The sequence below is a fragment of the Zeugodacus cucurbitae genome, chromosome 2, assembly GCF_028554725.1.
Source record: "Zeugodacus cucurbitae isolate PBARC_wt_2022May chromosome 2, idZeuCucr1.2, whole genome shotgun sequence".
In the NCBI taxonomy this organism is placed as follows: Eukaryota; Metazoa; Arthropoda; class Insecta; order Diptera; family Tephritidae; genus Zeugodacus; species Zeugodacus cucurbitae.
In genome coordinates, this window is record NC_071667.1 from 20,451,489 (window position 1) to 20,476,736 (window position 25,248).

Here is a 25,248-nt window from a genome sequence, read left to right on the forward strand (position 1 = left end):
TTGAAACTACTTTGGGGATTTTCAGATCTGTCCTTTAGAATAGAATAAGGACGGCTTAATTTTTTAACTGTGCTGTGGGCTTTGAGGTTCTGCAGAATCCCTACAAAATTAGCTGTTTTTGTTTTTCATGTGGGTGCGACGTTTCATTATAAAAAAGATTATGAGTTTAAGTGAGGAAACTTTCAAAGAATAAAGAAAAACTCTTGAACAGCCATTGTTTCGCAGGTAGGCGGGATACAAAATATATTAACTTCTTCCAGGAAAATGAACGAAAAGGTTTTATAGCTTTTATTTTGAAATTTGCAAAACTTTTGAACTATATATGTATAAATTGTTATGGGCGGGATTTCCAGATTAACGTAGACTAAAGTAAAAGGTAACATTATTATACGGAATCCAAAATTATGAGCATTTAGTTGTCTAACGGAATATTTGATCTTTATTCTCGCACTAGTTATATCTTTAACTACGTCGGTGGATTTTTCTTCCCTTGAAATCCCTTGGACAGCAGGTGGACTTACCCGGAAACAGGTACATAACCCGAGCGCTAAATACGGAAAGCGGAATAGAGGAAATAAAGTCAACAGCGAAAAATATACTCATGTAGATTTTATACCTGCTTTTCATAAAATGACAGCCTCTGTTGCAACAAATGTCAAAAGCGCGTCGCATTTCACTGGAGCAACACGCAAAGTTGTAGAACAGCAAGACTACGGGCAAGAATTATGACATCAAGAGCTAGCAATACGGGCAATTACTCTCGTGTCCGTGGTAACGGATTGTTTCTAACCGACAAACCACAAAGCAGCGGCGTTAACACCAACCATGGAGGAGCTTCGAAGAACCAAATTGGAGTTAGAAAACTACCAGCTATATCTTCACGTAAAATACGTGAACGATTAGTTCATTTATTAGCCATAAAGCCGCACACAAAGTCTGAGTTATTTTCAATTCTACAAAGTGAGGGCTTACGCAATTGCGAGCGTTCTGTGATTGTAATAGTGCTTAGAGATGTCGCACAGCTATACCACAACGAATATAGATTACGTCCCCATATATGGCGTGAAGTCGATGTAAATTGGCCCTATTACAGCGATAAGGAGCAGCAACAGTTGAAGTGGCTCAAGGAAAAGAACTTAAGAGCGCCAAATAGCTCGGATGAGGTGACCTCTATATCCAGCTGCAGTCCGGCTTCAACTTCTAGTTTTACTCCACCACAACAGCATGATAATAACCACACTATAAAACAGGTGCGAACGTTAAAACGACCAAATGTGAATGGTGGTGAGCCCCAACCATCGAAGAGAATACGTACCGATAATACAACCATTCACAATAACACAAACTCACAAAGCGCCACAAACTCTTCCGCCGTAGCCAACAACTTTGACTTCAGCAATTACACGAAGATCACAAATCTGGAACAACGTGATCAATATAAGCATGCATTTGATATATATTATCGTGAATATATACCACTCTGGCAACACTTCGAAGAACTAGATCGCAGTTTCGGAGAACTCGGTGGACAGATTTTAAAAGTATCGGTAGAACATCCCGATTACGTGCAGATTAAGCAGCGTATAGTGGAAAAATATGATCGAATTAACAGTGAGGAAGAAATTAGACGCAAGCAGCGGTTTGACTATTTGCACGCTAAATTGGCACATATTAAGCAACTAGTAACGATCTATGATAATAAACGTGCTGAGGAAGCAGCATTGGCTGCTGAAATGGCGAAAGCTAGGCAATATCAGTTGACACAACAGCCGATACCGAAACCGGTTGAAATTCCGAACACAAAAGCTGAATACGCCGATTTTCTAGGCACAGATCTGGCGTTGTCGGAAAGCGATACTGATGAAGAATGATTTTACATTAGATTAAGATTTCTCTAGGTTTAAGTTTGCATGCAAATAAAAAGTAATATTTTATAATAATAAGACATTATCTTTCAATGAAATCGAGTTAAAACCTTCCATATTTATATTATTCTTAATTTATCCTTAGATGGTCTTCAACAATTATTCGTATTCTGCACGCAATATCTACTTAGACTCAAATCTTCACAAAAAATAATTACATATCTGTAATTTGCTCAAAGACTAAAACTCAGGCCATTTCTACTTGCAACATTACGGCAATTTTAAGAGTTTGGTAAATATATTCCAACATTAACACTAGATTTACGGACCTGGATTGTATAACTTTTTGTTTACCGAAACCCGTCTTTATGACGGTTATATTTAAATGCGAATTTGTTGTAAAGTATTTATAAAAAATATATAGATTTCTATTCAGTATTTTCTTCAATAAATTTTTTTATTGCCGGTAAACAAATGAGTAAATTACAAAGTTGGTTCCATCTTGGCTCCGATGTCGATATTGATTAGCTTCTTCAAAGGTCACAGTCTTGTTCCATTGCAAAATCGAAGTTGATTTATGTTATACAGTATGATGCTGCTTTTAATTACAAATTAAGTGGTGATAGTCCAGGCATTATAAAAAATCTTTGGGATAGTTGACTACGTCATCCCGGTTTGTAGTCTTGTCAGCTCTCCTGGAACGAAATTCTAAATTGTTGCATTGACATCGGTCTTTTGTTTTTTTTTTTTTTTTGCCACCAATATTGGTCATTCACTCAGCCAAAGACGACAAATAAGCTCCTCCTCCTCGAGTCTGTGAAGTGAGTCTGTGTTACCATTTCCAATTTTTAGCAACTGCTTCTAGAATCGCAGTTTGATCTTGTTACAAAAACACTCGTATATTAGTCGTTAATTGGCGACTCTTTATGTGCCGCCACAAATAAAATGATTTTAGGCATGCAATTAGTTCGTTAGCAACAGTTGATCGAGAAATAACTGGAAGAGTCTGGCGTAAAGCATCTGCCAACAGAATCATAGCTATTTTAGTTGTCGCGTAAATATTTTAAAGTCCTGTGCAGTGCCTCCAGCGGCTTCTTGTGAGCTATTGTGCGTTCGTCCCAGATCGGTCGTTCTCGACTTTTTGCGAGACTAACGAAAAGCAATTCATTTTAATATCTATAGATGACCAATTGTTTGTATGGGAGATTAGAAAAGTGTGGAGTTAGTCTTTTTTTCTACGTAAGAACCATCCCTGTACTTCAAGGAATATTTTAAAAGAGAATTACCGAAATCGTTTCAGCTGTTCTCGAGTTACATAAGGAATCTTTGTGAAAAATCCAAGCAAAGCACGCGTGTAATAAAACTAACTATTTTGAAAAAACCTCCTCCATTTTGCAGAAATTAAATCAAATTTATCTGATTTTTTCTCTGACTTCGTATTAAGCATTTAATAGTCAACCTGTTGACAGGTAATTTTAATTAAAATCAATTAATTAATTGGTATTAAGAATAGTATTCGAACTTCGAAGGAAAATATTTCGATTTTGGAACTCGAATTTGTCGTATATAGTATCTGTTCAAAAACAGATTTTCAGATTTACTGTAATTGTAGATAACAGCTACAACTTTATTTATCGTAAACAAGGCTTTTTTTTATTCAGTGTTAGGTAATATTTCCTCATGTAGCATGCTTATATAACTGTACCGTAATATTAACGGATTTTCGTTTAAATATGTAGGTATACTTAATCTAGATATAATAAAATAAAGGTTTTCCATACAAAAATACATTACAATTGCATTAAATTAAAAAAAACCCAAGATGTAATAATAAAAATACTTGGTTTCTATGTTAGTCCTAAGCCTTTTTTGAAAGTTTATTTAAAATTTGTTAGAGTACAGAAAATGTTTCTCTAAAAGTAAAAGCTTTTACCTTGAGATAATGGCAAAACTAACGCGAGTAATCTTTGGGTGGGTAAAATAAAAATGACAGACATTCCTTCAACATCCGTTTTTACCGTTATTCCTCTGGTCTAAGTTCAGCCAGCACATCCTCATTTAGCAGTATATTTATTGTGCTAACATTAGTACTCTTGCCAATCATATAGTCTATCCGTACGTCTTCTTTACAGAATAATTTAAAAATTTAAGATTTTCGTCGCACTAAAACTTAAATTTAAAGTTTTTGTTCTTATCTGTAATGATTTAACACCATTTAACGGTCAGTATTTACAGATACATATATAATCTATAGCAGATATATAGTTAAATAAACGGTTCTACCCATGGACAGGTAATACACGCAAATACTATGTTGTGAGTTTTTACTATTACCTTAGCCATGCTCCTGTTAACTGTCACTCTATAAATTAACATAAACATAACTCTGTTATGTCGCCGTTAACAAAGCACTATGTTATCGACATTAGATAAATGAATAATAAACCCCCATTTCGGCGTGCTGTTAATATGGGAAAACACTATTTTGTAAAACCAGTACTTTTTTATTAACTATAAGTCGATAAGTTAACATAAGTAACGCATATATGACTTGACTTTAAATCACTGTTACTAGAGTAATAAGTTATCTACACAAAATAAATTATGTGCCTAAATAGTGTATTTTGTCAATACACTTGTTCCGCAAACAATCATTCAGTACTCATACATTCATAATTTAACATGAGTGCTGTTATCGAATATTTACTCATGTTAAATAACGGTTGCTTCCCTCTCTTCATAACGGTTGCTTCACTATCTTCGTAATGGTTGCTTTCCTCTCTTCGTAACAGATCCGACATTATTTTAGAGTCGGAAAATCACAGCATCATTAGCAATCAACAAGCAATCAATTATTTATAAATGATGCCCATAAATAGTACCTACTGTTAGTATCGGAAAGAGTCAAAGCATGTTTCTCAAAAAGTCATCCAGTATTTACCTGTGCGTTTTTGGTCCACAGGAAATTGAAGTAGACCCTAACATTTCTCAATAATTTAACATGAGTGCTGTTATCAAATATTCGCTCATTTAAATAACGGTTGCTTTTCTCTCTTCGTAAGACATCCGACATTGTTTTAAGTCTCAAAATAACGGTACCATCGGCAAACTGCTACCAATAAATTATCTCTAAATGATGTACATAAATAGTACCTACTGTTAGTAACGGAAAGAGTCAAATCATGTTTCTCAAAAAGTCATTCAGTATTTACCTGTGCGTTTTTTTTCCATAGGAAATTGTAGTAGACCCTAACATTTCTCAATAATTTAACATGAGTGCTGTTATCAAACTGCTCACTCTCTAAAAGGGCACTCATTGGTGGTTAAGGGATGAACACTAGAAGAAAGCAGGTAAAAGGATCGCGCTTAACATTACTCACGCCTTTTTGATAGCATTAATAAGAGCAGGTATAAAAGTCAGCTGTGTGTCAATTGCTATAAAAGACTTTGCAGCTGAAGGCAAAAGTCAAAACGGCAGCATAAACAGTAAGAGCAAGACGTCAAATTTAATTCATAAACCGTACTCAGCAATAAGCATGGCTTCGATAACTAAATTTCATCACGCTATTAAGACAAGTAAAAAGTCACGTATAATTTGTAGTGCTGTCATCAGAAAGCTAAGGAAAACAAAAAGTTCCAATATTTTGCGTCGCCATTACCGGCAAAGACTCGTTAGTTTATTGGCTCTTAAGGATTTCAGAGAGCAGAATCTTCCACAGATTCTTACGCCGCCGCAGAGCTCCGACGAGGAAAGTTCAACAATGACTCAATGTTCGAGTCCCATCTATCATGTGACTACAAAAAGATCTCTCCTAAATCGTTTGAAACCATCAGAACCACGTAGCAGATTCGGCAGCAGAAGGACAGCCAGAAAACGCCTTCACATTGAGCGCTCCGAAGCTATGTCAGGACAACAGCCAGCAAAGCCCCAGCGCCAGAGCACAGTAGAACAGGAGCCACCAATACCGGATTTCGCAACCGCCTATGTGACTGGCACTCAAATGCCGATCTTTGACAAAAACAGTTATGCGGCTATAACCTGTGTACAACAGCGACGACAGTACAAGGCGGAATACGAACAGGATTACGATGAGTATTATCAGCTCATACATCGTATCCAACAAATGCAACGCGACTACCAGTTGCTTACCTATAAAATGCAGGGTGTTCTAGAAGGTTCCATCGACTACGAACGCGCAAAGGAGCGCCTTGACGAATATTACCGCAATAATAGTGAGCAAATGTTTCAACATACGCACCGTTTTCATTATTTGCACAGCAAACTGGCATATATTCTTAAGCTAGTGGCCGATTATGATGAGTCATTTACGTCGAATTCCGCGGCAGCAAGATTGACGGCAGCTGCAAGAGATTATCACCAACGCCAGCAATTGGATTACATGTCAGCTTCGGAGACTGGATTCGGTACTATGTCGCGAGAGTATGAGAATCTTTGCTATAACTTACAGCCACCGACAATGCGTCTTACCGTTGCTAACCTAAAACAACATGACACACAACAGGAGAATATAAAACTAATAAATGAAATGGACGCTGAACTCTCAAGGAAATATAAAACATATGCTGATTGGAATCACACCACAGAAACACTTTTGGATGACACAGACTCTGATGACGACGAATCTATAGATACAGATTCTAGCTACAGCGAGTCTACTGATATAGAATCTCACTTCAGCGAAACTGATGGTATAGAATAAAACGACGGTGCATCTAATGATACATACATACATATATTGACTCAAACACTGACGAGAAGTAAAGATAGACGATACCTATGTGAGATTATTGGTGATAATTATTTATAGACGATTAAGATTCTGCTAATTCTATTTATTCAACATTGTACTAAAAGAAAACATTTCAAATAAAGATTATAGAAACCAAGTAAATGTAAAGATTGTATTTATTCAACAATGTATTAAACGATTTTTTATAGATTAAATGTTATAGAAACTAAGTAAATGATGACACTTTTAAATATGTTCGAGGATCTGATGGCCTGGGATCTGTAATTTGATATAGCGTTACCGACCTCATCCAGAGAACTGGTGAAGTACTAGGACAGTAAATTTAACTTTATTTTCTGGGCTCTAGACCATCGAGCCTTTTTTTTTCAAACAGCAGTGTTCACTCCTCCTCTTATAATTGTTCCTGAAATTTGCTTTTATGGAGTGCGGAGATTTAGAGGAAATCTATAAAGTATTTTGAGCTCAATAATGTTAAATGTTTTCTCTTTGAGACAATTTGACCCATATTCGACATAAAGTCAAATATAATAATGAAAAACATTATATGTAGTGTATGAGTGATTAGTATATCGCATATATCATAAGATTAGGTATATCAGAGCTTTGGGAAGTAATGACCCGATTTGAACCATTTTTGGTTTTCACACTATTAGAAGAAAAATATTATCTTTGAATTACATTAACATATCTGAGAGATTTACCTATATTTTCGGTGAAAAATTACTGAAAACAAGTAAGGAAGGGCTAAGTTCGGGTGTAACCGAACATTTTAAACTCTCGCAATTTATTTATTTAACTTAATTAATATTATATAATACACAATTTGACCCACATATTCGTCATATATATGGTATAAAGTCCATTGAAAGTTGTAAACCCTAATATTAGGTTAGAAGCGTGGTTGTGAAGCGATTTGGCCTATTTTCACAACATATCATTGGGATGTAAGGAAACTATTACAAACCAAATTTCATAGAAATCCGGCAAGTAGTTTCTGACGATTTGGTTTTTGACCCATAAGTGGGCGACGCCACGCTCATTTTCCGTTTTGTAAAATAATCTGAGTGCAGCTTCCATCTGCCATTTCTTATGTGAAATTTAGTGTTTCTGACGTTTTTCGTTAGTGAGTTAACCCACTTTTAGTAATTTTCAACCTAACCTTTGTATGGCAGGGGGGCGTGGTTATTATCCGATTTCTTACATTTTTGGACTGTATTAAGAAGTGGCTAAAGAAGGCGACTGCAGAAAGTTTGGTTTATATAGCTCTATTGGTTTGCGAGATATGTACAAAAAACCTATTTTGGGGCGGGGTCACGCCCACCTCCCAAAAAAATTGCATCCAAATATGCCCCTTCATAGTGCGATCCTTCATACCAAATTTCATTTCTTTATTTTTGGCTTAGTTATGGCACTTTATGTGTTTTCGGTTTTCGCCATTTTATGGGCGTGGCAGTGGTCCGATTTTGCTCTTTTCCGAAAGCAAACCTTCCTATGGTGCCAAGAAATAAGTGTGCCAAGTTTCATTAAGATATCTTAATTTTTACTCAGGTTACAGCTTGTACAGACGGACGGACGGACGGACAGACAGACATTCGGATTTGAACTCCACTCTTCACCCTGATCACCAATGTGTATATTGTACAGTGAAGGCATCAGCTGAAATTAAAAATTGAGTTAAGCGTGAGCTGAAAAAACCTTATCAGAGAACACAAAATGGTTCAATGAGTATTTGTGTTCATGAGAGTATCTGGTTATGCCATTACTCTCCGAAGATTTACACGTATACATATGTATGAAGTATATGGTTTCTAATTGAATGCTAAATTTTTTTCTCTCACATTAGGCTCAAAGTAGGTTTAAGGAAATTGCTGAAATGGCCTAAATTATTTACAATTTTCACTGTAATACATTTTTTTTAAATCCCTTTGGATATTTTCCTTAAAATAAAAATAATAACTTATTTTTAACAATTTAATTTCTCCAATCTGTGAAACTATCAATGTGGATATGTGATACTTTGGATAAAAATTGTCGTTTACACTCTCAAAGTTCAACATAATAGCATACATTTTTCGAGTACAATTTTAAAAATTTTCTAAAATTTCTTTCTTCGAATACTTAAGGGCATCCCAAGCAAATACATTATGTATATATGACATCGTCTGCTCAAATATTTTGGTTTCGATGTACAGTTTTTTCGAACTTTTAAGACACACCCTAGTAAACGCACCACATCCCAGTGGAAGTAAATATTCCACGTTTTTTTGCTGTCGCATAAAATCATATAAGCGTTAAATAAAAGCTGACAAATAACATTGACTTTTGCACTCAATACCGTTAATTTTATAAAATGAAAAAGGAAATACCAAAAATAAGAAGCTACAAATACCAATACACCAAATGGGCAAATACATACATATAAAACAAAATAACGGTAAATTGCAACAATATTTATATAATAGACTGAAATATGTATGAATGTCCACACGCCAACTCTGTCCTGGCGCATAATATAAATCTCTCAATAGATTGTTTATTTATTATATTTTGTCATTGTTTTTGTTTATTTTAATTTCTCCGTTGATGTTCATTTGTACATACCGACATACCGTTCGTAATGAACAATACGTGCGACAACTTCACAAAAATTGCGCTTGGGCCTCAAAAAAAGGTGGACAAAAGCAAGCTGATATATTGTGCCTCACTACTAGCACACACCTATATATATGCACACACATTTATTTGAATATACGAATTTATGTCAATAAAACTTGCACGATGCTCTTGAATTTTACATAAAGTGTCGGCGAAATGTTCTGCTTTTTCGACTTTCAGCGACTTTTTTTGTCAATGCGTGCTATTTATGTGTTGTTATTGCTGTTATTTTTTCTCTTGCTTGAAGCTCTTTGTTCTTTATTGGATTTGCCTACTGATTTTGTGATTACTTTTTTATAGACGTGGGTGCTTCAAAACAAATACATACAACGTATACAATATATACACGTGTTTGTGTATGTGTAGGTGTAGGTGTGAGTATATTGGTCATGTGTATGTGTGCATTTGTGCTCGCTTTATTATTTGGTTATTTTCTTTAAAGCTGCTTTGACTTATAGCTGATTTTTCGCTTTTACTTCAACTCATGCAAGCGCTCGTAATTCATAGCAATGTGTGTACTCATCTACCCAGTAGGAAATTTTGCTGGTATGTAACTTTACTTCTCTGGAGTTATTTTATTTTTGCTGATCAGACATCGTCACTATTTCGGAGATAACAACTGTGATATACACAATGAAATAGTCTGCCAGTGTTTAGAGTTGCCACCCAAATATACAAAATTTTAACATATATTAGTCTTCCTTTGTTGTTGTATGTATTGTTCCAGAGATAAAACTTAAGTAATATCTTTAGGAATGCTGTCGAGTTGACTGTCAATCTTGGCAGGATAAAGATCAAAGTGCATTCACGATAGGCAGAATGGACTGGACATGGGAACGAAACGGTTAACATCTCTACAAGTTCTAAACGCATTCCATCAAAAGCGCTATAAATAGCAACCAAGCATACTAACCAGACTCAGGTTCCCAGAAGGTTCCTATATCTCCAAAACTACATTTGGTTAGTCGGCAACTCTTGATATTTTCATTCGGAATCTTACGCTTACACTGGGAAGCTTACGTAAGTGAGGTAAGTTCCTGACTGTCATTCACTTGGGAGTGGCCAGGAACGATTCTTTTGCATGAGACTCAGAGACGCTGGGTACATGATCGGTCCCAAGCAGGGGCATTCTGAAATTCTCCGTCAGTTTGATTGCATCCCTAACAACTTGGACTACTGCACCACGGAACCGTCCCCTAGAGGTTTCTTTTCTGCACACGTACCTACGAGGGATATGTGGAAAGGAAGAAGTCAATGGAGGAGAAGTGCAGTCAGCTTTTTCACGGATGGATCGAGGCTAAGGGGAAAGGTGGGTGGGGGAGTTTTCTGCAGAAAGCTCTCTATCAATACCAGCTTTAGGCTACCTGACCACTGTAGTGTCTTCCAAGCAGAGGTCGCTGCGATTAAAGTGGCAGTGGTTGCACTGCTCCGTATGACGACCTCTTTTAAAGATGTATGTATTAACTCCGACCGCAGGGCGGCAATAACGACATTGGATTCGATGACAGTACGCTCTGTGCTAGTTAAGGAGTGTCTTAGATCCTTATCAATAGCTATTTTGCGATCCGACTAGTGTGGGTACCCGGTCACCGCGGGATCGTTGGTAACTGTATAGCGGACAAGCTTGCAAGGGAGGGTACCCTAGCTACATTGACGTCGGAATGGGAGCACATTGGTAGTCCATGGCCCACCTGCGCAAGAGCACTGAACATTCAGACTACGCATGAGCTCGTCAAACGCTGGTCAACTACCAGTACTTGTGCAGTGGCGAGGTCTTTTGGCCCTCTGTGGAGCGTAAGCGGTCCTTTCAACTGAATTCTCTGAACAAGGTCCATCTCAGCGCCATCATGGGTGTACTTACTGGACATTGTCCAATGGGTACCCATGCGGTGAGACTTGGGATCGTGGCAGATGCAAGTTGCCAAAGCTGTATGGAGGAAGGCGAGATGGAATCATCTAAGCATTTCCTTCTACATTGTCCAGCTTTTGCCAGACTGAGGTTGAAACACCCCGAAAGGCCCTTTTTTTTTATAGAGATCTTCCTTCAAACCTAACCTAACCTAACCTAGTATTTCTTGTAAGCTGTCATATAGAACGGATGTTATGCGTACAAACCAATAAAAAGTTCGGCGCTTGAACTGAAAGCCCCAACTTTTTAGGATTGCTTGAGTGATCTACCAATTTTAAGCCGGTCCCAACTAGTTTACTAGACCTTTGGAAGAGATTTAAGAAGGCTCAGATACGATCAGGTTTTTCAATTGCGAGCGTTATTGGAAAGACAGTTTTAATGTTGTCGAAAAAGAGGTCGTACTGAATTGGATATGGTCACTGATAAGGTACATATATATCAAATAGGATATAGAAAGTGACTTTCTGTCGCTTTAGCTATATTTCAATCATAGCCATGTTCTTCACTGAAGTGACATAAGCTCAGTTAGCGTACAAACGATATTATTTGGAACCTTAACGATGATTTAATTAAGTCATCATGTGGAATATAACAGTTTGTAGAAATCTCTGCATTTATTTATTTCATTTACATGCCAGAAGGATACTACTTCGACATAATACTATCATTTATCATACGATTCACCCCAAAACGTGGTAGGTGGCTTCAAGTTATATCAGCTATTTTATGGATTCTCCCGTTATGTCTTACCAAGGTCATTAGCAAATTTATTTGTTTCCTTTGAGAGCATTTTATATCACAGCGAAACGTGCGCCACACTTAATTATTAAAAGTATTTCATTGAGAGTACTTCCCGCTGGGACACTGGAGCTTGCTTTCGACAACAACAACAGTAAACAAACAAAAAAGTATTTTAGAGTTGCAGCAAAACAAAAGTGCTCGTATTTATTTTATGGCTTCGTACAGCGGCATAAACACAAATAAGTTTGAACACCTACAAACAAATTGCATATAAATATATATTTTTATATGTATACAGCTATGTGTGTGTGTGTTTAAACATTCGACATGAAAATATATATTTGCGCTGACATTAATGCGAAGCGAAATTAAATTCGCAAAAAGTAATTAAATTTGTGAGTGTACGGTTATTAGCCAAGTGCCATTGTTGGCCCTGGGATTCGGCTTTAACACAGCAGCAGCTCTGCTGCTCGGCTTTTGTTCTTACCCATCAAATAAATGCAAGAGAATAAGAAAAAAATGAAAAATAAAACTGAAAGGAAAGGTTTTGCTAGGTGTTGGCGGTGGCGGACCGGTCAAATGGGGCATTGCTTCTCAGCCATTCAGCACTCAAAAGCCGGCGCTCAACACACTTCAGCCATTCAACAATACAACAACAACACATGAGTCTTTGTGTGTTTCATGTTATTAGTGTGGTTGTTTTTGCTATTTTTATAGCTTTCACTGCCAACGCCGCTGCTGCTGTTGCTGCTGATGACTTTATATATTGGCTGAAATCTTCGAGTTCATTTCGATTTTTAATTGTGCGGCTGCGTTGTTGCTGTGCTGCATCAGCAAAAATTATATTATTTTGCAGCTTCATTCATTTACAACGTATTTTATGAGAAATTATTTCGAATTTTCGTAAAGTTATTGAATTGAAGGAGTTGAGTGTGGCAGACGTCGGAGAGAAGAGTGAAAGAAAATTAACTGAAAATGACGGTTAAAGCATTTGATTGAAGAAACATTGAAAGCTTTTCCAATTATTGCAATGGATGAGAGAGAGAGAGGGAATGAAACGGTAAATGTGGGAATAAGAGTTTCTAGGTTGGTAACAGACACATTTTTGGTAAAAATAATGCTTATTTCATTCAAAGTTCGGATCTAATGAATTAGGTTTAATGTCACAGAGTCAAAGAAAATACTTTTTTTTTTAATTTATCTGCATTTTTTACTTAATTAAAGCGAAGGGAGAGAAATATAGCTTAGGTTGTCACCAGTGTAACCGTTGGTATGGAGAGTGAGATTAAGAACTGCAGATTAATGGATTATATTCCATTTTTTGGAACAAAGTCGATAAGTGAGGGTGAGAAAACCCATGAAAACTGATCATTGAATCAAAATCCCTCAGAACTCTAAGGTATGAGATACAGGGTATTTTTAAGCGTAAAGCAACAGTTCAATTGGATGTCAGCGTTGAAGAACCTGCGGCCTCAGGAAGCGAAACCAGTTCGATAATATTGGAATTAATGGCAAATTAAATATACGTGCCATTGAGCCGTATCTAAAACTGTCTTAGAGACGCATTGCTAGCGGCCATGGAATATTAGTATTTTACAATCAGTCGAGTACGATACATACACAATATACCACGAGTTTCCGAAAAGGTATCTGACGAGCAAACAAAATCTTTATATAGACAACTACTAAATGGTACGATTCGTAATATTGATCTTCCCACATGTTATAATGTGGTCGCAATCTAAGAAAGACTTTAACTTTTCTTTATGATTTCAGTATCGTAATACTGGCGACTTGATTAGCCGGTTTCTCTCCGTCTTCTTTATTTACTGTATGGATAAGCTATAGAAGAGCTAAGGGAGTGGTCAAATGCTGACCTCAGGTCGAACGCGCTACTTTCACGACCGAGATCCAGTGAGCCCCTCTGCCTGAAGAAAGGTTCTTTTAACTAATTGCAGGGTATCTAACAGTTTATAGTCCGATGACCTTTAGCCATCGCGAAGAAATTGATGTATTCTAAATGGATCGTCTTACCAATTTTGTGTTGAGCACAAAGCACATTGTCAAAACATGTGGATAAAAAACAAAAAGGGTTCGACGAAAAATATAAAACTAAAATAATTAAGAATCTCCAATGGTGTATTAACGTTTTGGGGACCAGCCCAAACCAGTAACCTAATCTATGTGTAACCTAATCTATGCGGAACTTAACGAAAATGTAAGAGAAATAAATACCGATAACCTGCAGCGCAACTGCCTACTGGTGATCTACAAACTCGTTTGGCTATAAAAATAGCTCAAATTCCAATATGAAAGGAATGCGCCTGTTATGAGCCATGACCTTTGCTGCTGCAGTTTCCAATAACAAAAGAATCCTATTTAATGAGTTGGTCATAAAAATATGGTATTTCGAGTGCGAGAGGAAATAAAAAAGCAATGAAATGCCACCTTTGAAGTGACGCCTCTTTAAGTATCCAACATTAAGGGGGGGGCGGTGCGGGCAGTTGCTGCCCGAAATGTCTGGCCTATGCTAATTTTATGAACTGAAAAGCAATCAAAAAATAAATAATAAATAAAGTGTAGGCAAAGCTCACAAAAATACAACAACAAATATGCGTCTCAAGTTACAAGCAGTGGATGAAGAGAACAAGAAACGAAAGGTTAACACCCGGCGCGCTGGGATTTACCCGGCATTCCACTTATACGCCGTACGTGCGCTCACCAACACGCATATGTAGGAAGTATATTCGCGCAGCGCGCATTCAATTTTATGTGCAATAAAATATATTTTTTACAACGTTTGCTGAATTCTTATTTAGATTTTGGCTTTCAGGCTGTCCGACATACGAGTAGTTAAACATGCCTATTGGGGGTGGTTCTTAAGTTTTGGAAAAAAAAATTTTTGAAACAAATTTTGAAATTCTCAATCTTCTTAATAATATAGTTAGGTACGAAATGTTGTCTTATTTTTTGAGCAGCATTAGGATGATCCTTAAAGAAACAGCATCATCGTTTTTTCGATTTTAACTCTCTTTAATCGGTCATAAGTCAAAATTATGAGATATTAAATTTCAGTTAAATCAGTTTTAGTCGCGTTTTGAGATTATTAGGGTGAGTCAACCAGAGGTAAAAGTTCAAAAAAACAACGCAACTACTTCAATAATGATTTTTTTCATTTAAATAAAATGAAAAGAGACAAATATAGTTTAATATGCAAAAAATCATTCTCTGTTCAATTTGAGAATGTTAAGCACTGTTTACCTGGGACAAAAATTAGTTATACAATAATATCCGATTAGAGAAAAGATTCTATGATAGTTTCGACTACTTGAGTCTTAATTTCGTTTGTGAAATGTGTATAATGACATAATTTTTAAATTTTAAAATATCTAACGGTGATTTGAACTTTGACCCTTGGACTTAACTTACTCATAACGTTACGAATATTTATATTAGTTATTATGAATCATTCTTTTAATGCTTTTATAAGAAAAACTGCTCATAATCAAGCACTTAAGTTGTTTAAGTACCGTCCTAATGTTGAACTATGTAACATATGAAGCCACTTTCGTCGTTTCGCCCGTTTGTTTGCGCTTTATTGTCATAAATCTTTAACACGCGACTCGCGCGACAGCTGTAATACACCTATAACGCGGCTGGTCCATAAATATTCTAAAGATGTTTTTCGCTACAATCTAAAATAACAACAATAACAAAAGGCTGCAGGCAGCAGTTTGTCACACAAAAGAACAAAAAATAAAAAAAAACTGAAAGTAAAAAATGAAAAAGAGAAATGCGCCTAACAAGAGAATTGCTGTCAACTTAATGCCTTTAGGCGTTATTGTTGTTATTGTAGTGGTTATTATTTTACTGTTTGTTATTGCTGTTATTGTTGTTATTGTTGTTGTTGTTGCGGATGACACATGTTCTCGTTGAAAATTTACACCAGCAATGCCATAGAATTGGTTAAGTGTTGTTATCCTATATTATTACCTTACTAACAATGTGCATTATTAGCATGACAAATTCCAACGCTGTGGAGAGAGAAAAGGATGTAAGAGTGGTACAGACAGACGCATATAAATACATGGTACATAAATGCATGAGTATGCTGATGTCAAAGTAGTTGACATTTTAAAGTATTATAATACGGTATTTTTTGTGGTTGTGGGTGTGCATATATATAAGATTACTAAATCGGAGGATGGGATCATGTGTAGAAGTTCACGCAAGTGAGGAAAGTTTTTGATTGTCATTCACTTGGGAGTGGCCAGAAACGATTCTTCTCCACATGGTTCAAGCAGCTCACGACTTCCGGTTTTAGACCAAGTATCCTCTGGGTAGCCAACAGACATCCGTTTGAAGGCGAGCTAAAGTGAGAAGGCGAAGCCCGCTTATGCGGTTGTGCGTAGGGCTTGGGACCCACCACATAAAAACGAAGTACCAATGAAAAATCTACGAAAGCCTCGGATGAGACACCCCCCTTTTGATGACGACCCCTGCAAACGTTTTAAGGATTATGATATAAGGGCATGCACCTGGAATGTCCGTCCCTTAATTGGGAAGGTGCCCCTGCCCAGCTGGTTGATGTCCTCATACGACTCAAGGCTGACATCACCGCCATCCAAGAAGTGCGATGGACGGGACAAGGACGGAAGAAGGTGGGTCCTTGTGACATCTACTACAGCGGCCATATAAAGGAGCGCAAATTTGGTGTTGGATTTGTGGTGGGAGAGAGACTCCGTCGCAGAGTCCTGGCATTCACCCCGGTGGATGAACGTCTTGCCACAATCCGCATCAAAGCGAGGTTCTTCAACATATCGCTGATTTGCGCCCACGCCCCAACGGAAGAGAAGGACGATGTGACCAAAGATGCTTTCTATGAGCGCCTAGAACGCACCTATGAGCGCTGCCCCCGCCACGATGTAAAAGTCGTGCTTGGCGATTTTAACGCCAGGGTGTGTAAAGAAGGTGTCTTTGGCACAACAGTCGGAAAATCGTCTGTAGTACCAGATTCCAGCATAAGAAAATACATCAAGCTACTTGGCTGTCTCCTGATCGAAACACGCGGAACCAAATCGATCACGTTGTGATAGACGGAAGACATGTCTCCTGTGTTTTAGACGTGCGTACGCTCGGAGGACCAAATATAGACTCGGACCATTATCTGGTCGCAGCGAAGATACGCACCCGCCTCTGTGCAGCAAAGAATGCCCGTCAACAAACACAAGGAAGGTTCGACGTCGAAAAGCTGCAATCGCAACAGACAGCCACGAAATACTCTACTCGACTTGCACTCCTGCTCTCTGAGAGCACTCATCAGCATCTCGGTATAAGGGAACTGTGGAACGGCATCTCAAACTCACTGCGTACCGCTGCAGCCGAAACAATTGGTTTTCGGCAACGACAAAAAACAAGCTGGTACGATGAGGAGTGCCGTCTCGCAGGGGAGAGAAAACAGACTGCCTACCTCGCAACGTTGCAAACGGACACAACACGTGCGGGATGGGATAGATACCGAGAGCTGAAGAGGGAAGCGAGACGCATCTGCAGACAAGAAAAGAAAGAGGCCGAAATGCGTGAGTACGAAGAGCTTGAGAAGCTGGCAGACAGAGGGAATGCTCGAAAATTTTATGAAAAAATGAAGCGACTTAACGAAGGTTTCAAGACCGGAGCATCCTCATGTAGAGACCAAGGTGGTAATCTGGTAACCGATGTCCAGGGCATACTGGGATTATGGAGGGAACACTTCTCCGACCTGCTGAATGGCAGTGAGAGTACAACACCAGGAGATGGCGAACCCGATCCCCCAATCGATGACGATGGAACAGATGTTCCATTACCCGACCATGAAGAAATTCGAATAGCAATTACCCGCTTGAAGAACAACAAAGCAGCAGGGGCCGATAGATTACCGGCAGAACTATTCAAATACGGCGGCGAAGAACTGATAAGGTGCATGCATCAGCTTCTTTGCAGAATATGGTCGGAAGAAAGCATGCCTGACGATTGGAATCTCAGTGTGCTCTGCCCAATCCATAAAAAGGGAGATCCCACAATCTGCGCCAATTACCGAGGGATCAGCCTCCTAAATATCGCATACAAGGTTCTATCGAGCGTACTGTGTGAAAGACTAAAGCCCACCGTCAACGAACTGATTGGACCTTATCAGTGTGGCTTTAGACCTGGAAAATCGACAACTGACCAGATATTCACCATGCGCCAAATCTTGGAGAAGACCCGTGAAAAGAGGATCGACACACACCACCTTTTTGTCGATTTTAAAGCTGCTTTCGACAGCACGAAAAGGAGTTGCCTTTACGCCGCGATGTCTGAATTTGGTATCCCCGCAAAACTAATACGGCTGTGTAAATTGACGTTGAGCAACACCAAAAGCTCCGGCATGATTGGGAAGGACCGCTCCGAGCCGTTCGATACCAAACGAGGTTTCAGACAAGGCGACTTCTTTAACCTGATGCTGGAAAAAATTATAAGAGCTGCAGAGCTAAACCGAGAAGGTACAATCTTCTACAAGAGTGTACAGCTCCTGGCGTACGCCGATGATATTGATATCATCGGAAGCAACAACCGCGCCGTTTGTTCTGCTTTTTCCCGCATGGATAAGGAGGCGAAGCGAATGGGTCTGGAGGTGAATGAGGACAAGACGAAATATCTCCTGTCATCAAACAAACAGTCGGCGCATTCGCGGCTTGGCTCCCACGTCACTGTTGACAGTCATAACTTCGAGGTCGTAGATAATTTCGTATACCTGGGAACCAGCATTAACAACACCAACAATGTCAGCCTCGAAATCCAGCGCAGAATAACTCTTGCCAACAGGTGCTACTTTGGACTGAGTAGGCAATTGAAAAGTAAAGTCCTCTCTCGACGAACCAAAATCAAGCTCTACAAGTCGCTTATCATTCCCGTTCTGCTTTACGGTGCAGAAGCTTGGACGATGTCAACATCAGATGAGACGACACTAGGAGTTTTCGAGAGGAAAATTTTGCGTAAGATTTATGGTCCTCAGAACATTGGCAACGGCGAATACCGCAGACGATGGAACGATGAGCTGTACGAGTTATACGACGACATTGACATAGTTCAGCGAATAAAAAGACAGCGGCTACGCTGGCCAGGTCATGTTGTCCGAATGGACGAAAACACTCCAGCCCTGAAAGTGTTCGATGCAGTACCCGTCGGAGGAAGCCGAGGAAGGGGAAGGCCTCCACTCCTTTGGAGGGACCAGGTGGAGAGCGACCTGGTTACACTTGGGATCTCCAACTGGCGCCGAACTGCGGAGGAGAGAGAGAGGTGGCGCACTATCGTCGATTCGGCTATAACCGGCTAAACGGTTGCAAAGCCAATCACATTCACACTAAATCGTTGTTAGCAAGAAATTTTAAGTATATGAAGTATATGGTTTCACTGCTTAGTAACTCCCAAGAGAAATGTGTTATAAATATACGAAAGTACACATGTAAATATGTAAATTTAATACTATTGTAATTCAGCTGATTGCATAAAATTTGAAAACAACAAAGACGAGTTTTTATGTTTGTGGATTGTATAAATCTGTCTGAGCATTTGTTTAGCGTAAATTATAGGAATGTACTTACCATTTACGGTGTAATTTAACAACAATAGAATTAACAGGCGAAGAAGGCCGATAAAAGAAGATATATTTTATCTGAACAAAAAAAAAAAAAAAAAAACACAACAACAACAAAAATATGTATAAATAATATTGGAATCACGAAGAATATTTCCAAACACGATTTTTCTGTTTTCAAAAATTGGTTTTATTAATTTTATTTAAGGCCTATCTCCGAGCCCTCCCCAGCTTCACACAGTTATTAAACAAACATTTCAAAAGAAGTGGGGTATTAAAAAATGGTAAAATGAAGAATTCGAACAAGAAATAATTTTTTTTTTTGTATTATATAATTTTTGTACTGGTAATTGAAGCCGTTTAAATATAATAAAATTGACAGATCACTTCGGATAATCGGAATTCTCGGTATATGAGCTAGTTGACCAGCAGCTGAACCGGTGATAATGGTTGCCACAATTAAATTGTCCTTCAATTCCTTAACTTTTTGATGCTAACATTTTTGGATGGCAATATTGCCCTAGTCCTTGAAAGTCCTTTTCGTGCAAATTCCGAACAAATGTTTATAGTTACATTTTAATGATAATTGTTGTCATATATATATATATATGTACATATGTACGTGTTGATATTTTTTTTTCATTGAAATTAGTACCCTCAAATAAATCAATGAACATTCTAAGAATTAATTTAAAAAAATAACAGGTGGCAACCCTTTGAAAAATATTTCCAACGAAGAGCATTCTCAAACCTTATTAGTTTGCTACCCGCGATGTAATAATTCGCTTTTTAATCTCATTAAATTACAGAAAAATTTTAAACAGGTGACAATACCTTCCAAAAATATTTCTTTTTTATCTTAAATTAAATCTAGTTTCATTTCTTTGAGTTTTTCATATTGTTGGGAATTGGTTGCTAATAAATTTGGTTAGATTAAATTTTTTAGATAGCTGGCAAACCCGCCAAAAATACATACAGTGGAACTTCCCAAAATTTCTTAAGGCTCTTCGTTTTATACACCCATTATACTAAATCATTTATTATATTTATTGGAATTATAAAATTTCCCTGAGTTTTTTTGTAAAGGGTGGAAACCCCTTTTCCAACACGTACATCAACTCACAGTTAAGATAATACAGATTAGTAAAGACATAGTATTTGCTGTTGCAATCGCTAAAATGTTGCGTATACGCCCCAGTGTACTGCTTTCCCGTATGTTACGTATACGCCATGGCGGCGTTTTGTTCTCTATCTCACACATTATTTTTATTATAGAGATATTTTGAACAAAACCTTTATTAAAGAAAAAAATTTTCTAAGAAAACTGTAGTACGAAGAGGTGAAGAATGTGAAGGTTTTCAATTAGTTATTGTTGGAAACTGCTAAACATTGCATTAAATGTCCATTGCCTGTGAATTGTATAAACCATATATAAGATTATTAAAGCTTAAATTCCATTTGAAATCTCATGTATTGTTAAATTCTATCAATATACATCAATTCATAAGCATTTAATAGTCCAACAAGAATCATATATTCACCACAAAAATATAATGCTTAGCATAAAATCTTAATCCTAAGCACTTACCAAATTTCAGAATATGACATTTATTTATCAAAACTATCGAAAGTCACATAAAAGCGCTTATAATAACCAGTCAAGTTGACACTTACAACTATTTGCGTAAATCCAAGTAATTTTTTGCAAACTTTTTCACACTCACGCATTGGTGATAGAGAAGAAGAACGTTGAAAAATGCAAAATGAGCAAAGCAATAACACGCTGGCACTTTATGCGAAAGTTACAAACAGCAATTCATAATCATTGATGTGAGTGCTCGAATGATCGAATGAATTCCGCCATGGCTGAATGGGTTAAATTTACGAATCATTTCCGCTTAAACGCGCCGTTAACTGCTTACAGCCAGCGCTGGCGGAAGAAGCAGCATGCCATAAGTAAATAAAAAAGGAAAGGAAAATAAATGTAAAAATGTAGAAATATCTAAAGTAATTTTTCCGAACTATTACAATGATAATAAAATAATATTTCCATTGTGAGCGTATGTAATACGCAGGCAGCAGTAAGTGATGAAAATGGAATCTAAAGAAATCACATTCAATATTTTTCTACGCTTTTGAGTAGCACAATTTCATGTTTTCGTTATGACAAAGCAGCAACACAGAAGTAAACGATTTGCTATTGTACAAGTCTGATGGCATGCGATTTCAATGAAGTAAAACAGTTATTGAAATACATACATACATACATACATACATACATATGTGTTTGTGTGTGTAAGGGATGCTGAGGTTGTCCTATATATAGATATATATGAACAAAAAGCAAAAAGACAAACAGTTATAAATACGCATATCTTTACATAGATAAATATATATGAATATGGATACATGTATATACGTGTAAATCTATATATATATGTCTATATCTACTCGCATATTTACCGCAAAACACCATTTCCGTTTTTTGCTCGCAACGCGTTAACAATATAAATGTCACATTGTCAGCAAGAATTTCGTGGACTCTTTGTATGCGTCTGTGTGTATGTGTGTACGTGCGCGCAAAATCTGCGCATCGTGTGTACTCTAATTTATGTGCATGTATACAAATCATACAGCAATACATACCAAGAACAGCTTTGTATACGAACATACTCGTATAACTCGAATTTTTCTTTTTTTTTCGGAATACATCATTGTCTGTTGGCGAATGACAGCGGCTGGCGCTTGCGACATTTTATTGTTGTTTTAGTAAATAAAAGCAAGCAAAAAATTATTGCAATATCTAAATGTACATATATGTATATATGTATACGTGTATGTGTTTGCGTTTTGTGGTAAAAACTATGCGTCATATTATTTGATTGTCGATTGCTTAGCCACACTCATTTGTACCCACGAACACGCATATCTACTCGTACATATAGAAATTACTATCAACTTATATACTATATGATAAAATACTATATACGACTATATATGTATGTACGAATGGTATAGTGCAAGGGGTTTTAGTGCAACATTGAATCACTCATCGAATTTGCTTGAGATAAATAAGCAGCATGTTCACAAATTATAGTAAAATATTGCCACAGCGATCGAGTTTAATCCCAGTAAAACATTGCGACCAAAGTTCATCGAAATAAATTTATCGATTCTGCTGGCGCTCTAGCTAATTCTAAAAAATCGTGAAGATAAATAATTGAGTAGATGGAAATATATTTTTTTTATTTAATAAATTGATAAATTAATGCAATTACCAATAATAAGTTTTATAAAATAAAAACAATTAAAAGCAAAAAATAAAAATTTATAAACATTTTCGTAAGTTTCAAATATTTTTCTTTGAAAGATTTTAATTTTAATGATATATTTTAAAGTTATCTAAAACTAAGGAATAATTTTAAATTTTACAACAAATCTTAGAAATAAATTAACTGAATTTCTTTTGTTTTAATACAATTTTAATAGAGAAAATAAATAAAAATTTAAATAAAAAAATATTATTAAAAAAAAATTATTAGAAATAAAAAAATTCAATAAAAATTGGAAAATAGTTTTTTTTAAGAATTATAAGTTTAATTTAAATTTAACTTGAAACAATCAATTGAAAATAGATAATATAGGTATAGACAAAAATTTTAAGTTGAACAATTTTGGTTAAAAATAATTTCATTTTTATATAAAAAAATTCAGAAAAAACCCACATAGTAAAAAATAACAAACACAAACTGAATAATACTAAAAATATTAAATTTTATTAAAAGAAATTTATTTAAAATTTGACAAATTTAGATAAGAATACTACTCTACCCTAATTGGGTTCCTACTTTAAATCCAATAAGTCTGTAACCTTATAAAGCTCAATCTCAACTCAATCTTGTAAAACTAAGTGAGAATGTAAAATGAGCTCTCCTTTGTTAGACACTCAACGTAAGAAATACAATTTTGGTCGCAAATATATTCATATATATTCCCATTTTAGTTACGGTACCAGGAAATTTAAAATTTCGGTATAATTTTGCCTGGATCTCTTAAGTGCGTCATCTCTGTTTTTTAGAATTTCTTTTTTAAATTTTTTTCTACAACCAGTAAATAGATATATCTTTACGTTTTTTATAATTATAATTTTTATAATTAATAAGGTTTAATCCTTTAATGCCCATAGGCAACATTGTACTTACCGTCTGCTAATTCTCGTTATTTAAATTTTTTTGAACAGCGGTTTTTTCAATTATGTGAACTTTTGTGTTGTGCAAGCTTGCAGTTCCATTTTTTGTTATAAGCTGTGCATGTAATCATCCAGTAGGCGTTCTCCGCAGAGTGAAATTGGAAAAAATCGTTTCGCGAAAAAAGTTATACTAAAGTGTTCAGTGTTCAAGAACATAAAAATTATTGTTTTATTTTAAAACAAATTGAACTATATAAATAAGTAAAGATGAGAGAGTTATTAAAAAAAATTTCATGAAAAACGTGTTTAGTTTATTTATAATAATTTAATTTGTGCCTATATGGACTATGAAGGACTATGTAATTTTTATCACTTCATATTTGAGTTAGGACTAATATATATTTGTCCTAAAAAAAATGTTAGCTCCGCCCATTTTAATTCGGGCATGAGAGGGTTAACATATATTTCGACAGTGTAAAAATAAAATAAATTTTACGCCAAAAAATATTGTGTAGATTGTCTGATTGGCTTATGGGAAACAAACAAATAATTAGCGGTAGTTTAATCTGTAAGCTTAAATGCATGGAATGAATTCAATTGAATCAAATTAATACTTTTTTGGACATTTGGAAAAAATTGCAGATTTTGCCTGTTTTCTATTTTTTTAAATGGAAAATCGAATATTCGTAATTTTTTTTTAGATAATAGAACGTTTCAAATTTCGAGTCATTTGGTCATGCCGTTTTTGAGAAAACATGGAGGAATGTTTCAAAACACACAGTTTTGGGAAAAACGCCGTTAAATTTTCCAGCTTGGGAGCTGCTTCAGCGCTTTGAACTGCTCCTTCTTCTAACTGCTGTATCCTTAAAACGACTTCGAATTTTTAAAAGTCACTACAGTATTCTACACTTGTTAAGAAAGCTATTTATAATTAAACAAAAATTATTTCTTAAACTCATCATTATGAATTAATATTGAATTTTGCAAGGTTTTTATATATATTCCAAGAGCTTTTTTGATTAAATAAACGCTTATTTAGCGAAAAAGTACGCCTGAAGTTGTGTTGTTCTAACATCAACTCCATTTACTCTGCTTTCAATCATTGTCAGTACTTTTTTAAGAAATTATTGCTGATAAGCACTGAGTTGTATTAGGTGTTGTAGAATGAGTAATTTAAGGGCAAATCGATATGCAAAGAAGTTCTTTTTCGATCTTACACTGAACTTTATGGATAATTCAATGGTTCTAGGTAGAGTTTGGGTATGTAACGGAAATACTTTACTTGCTTCCTTCCGAATTTACACCAACTTAGTATGTTTTAAAAAAGTCTTAATATAATTCATTATTGATTTAGACCATCTCAATATGTTTTAGCGTTTTATTTCTACAAAAGCGAAAATCTATTAGCTATTCATTTTGATGGTCAAACTTTTAACCTCAAATTATGTTTCGACAAATTCAGCCTGTAGCAATAAGCTCATACTTTTCTCCGAGAGTGTAAGAAA

The 25,248-nt window shown here is 36.2% G+C and overlaps 1 protein-coding gene across 4 annotated transcripts in view; it reads left to right on the forward strand.

Moving 5' to 3' along the window:
* LOC105217189 (ABC transporter G family member 20) overlaps positions 1-25,248 on the forward strand; it is a 148,146-nt gene that overhangs the window by 58,187 nt on the left and 64,711 nt on the right. The window lies entirely within an intron of this gene.